The sequence below is a fragment of the Manis pentadactyla genome, chromosome 7, assembly GCF_030020395.1.
Source record: "Manis pentadactyla isolate mManPen7 chromosome 7, mManPen7.hap1, whole genome shotgun sequence".
Lineage (NCBI taxonomy): Eukaryota > Metazoa > Chordata > Mammalia > Pholidota > Manidae > Manis > Manis pentadactyla.
Genome location: NC_080025.1, coordinates 83,287,072 through 83,287,865, shown reverse-complemented (window position 1 = coordinate 83,287,865; position 794 = coordinate 83,287,072). Strand labels below are relative to the sequence as shown.

Sequence of the window (794 nt, the reverse complement as noted above, 5' to 3'; positions counted from 1 at the left end):
GGTTTCCTTTTTGTTCTATTGATGGTGTCTTTTGCTGTACAGAAACTTTTCAGCTTAATATAGTCCCACTTGTTCATTTTTGCTGTTGTTTTCCTCGGACAGAGCTCTTTTTATAGAGCCAACAGCCATGTATTGCCCACAGGTATGCAGTAAGCTAGTCAACCATGGCCAGGTGAGAATCCTGGCCCTGGGAACTCTCATTTTATCCACAGATGGTAAGTCAAAAAAAAAGGGTTACCTGGCAGGGGAGATACCATGATCACGAAAGGGGTTTTCCCAGTGCAAGGTGTATCCATTTCACTCCAGATGTGCTGACCCCTGCCATTTCCCCAAATGTGGGAAACTTGGCTGCATGATTTCTGGTAGTGGGGGACTGCTTTCGTTCTTTCCCCTATAAAAACAAAAAAAAAAACAAAAAAAACAAAACGGGTTGACTTTATTTTGTGAAATACATTTCACCCCTAGAGGCACATTAAAAACAACTGAAAAATGCTGAAAACTTCAGGTTCTTAGGCTCTGCTACTGATTTCTGAGTCTCAGTCTTCTGACATGGGTCTTTGTAGTAGTTACACAACCTTCCAAGTGATTCCAATCTTCTAGCCCATTTTCTATTTACTTTTAGGCCATCTTAGATAATGGAAACATATTTCCTTTAGATGCTAAAGTATGCAAAAGATATCAGTAACTTCAGTAGGTGTTTTGAAAATTAACATTGGCACATCTATGTGTTTTAATATGTATTTTTTTGTAAGGAAAATGCTGTTTTTTCCTGCTCTTAATAACCTTGGAAACTT

At 38.7% G+C, this 794-nt stretch overlaps 1 non-coding gene across 1 annotated transcript; it reads left to right on the top strand.

Moving 5' to 3' along the window:
* Nucleotides 1-230: 230 nt before the first annotated feature.
* Nucleotides 231-394, top strand: LOC118917111 (U1 spliceosomal RNA). Its single transcript, XR_005026679.2, has one exon. It is a non-coding gene; the product is annotated as a U1 spliceosomal RNA (small nuclear RNA).
* Nucleotides 395-794: the final 400 nt, after the last annotated feature.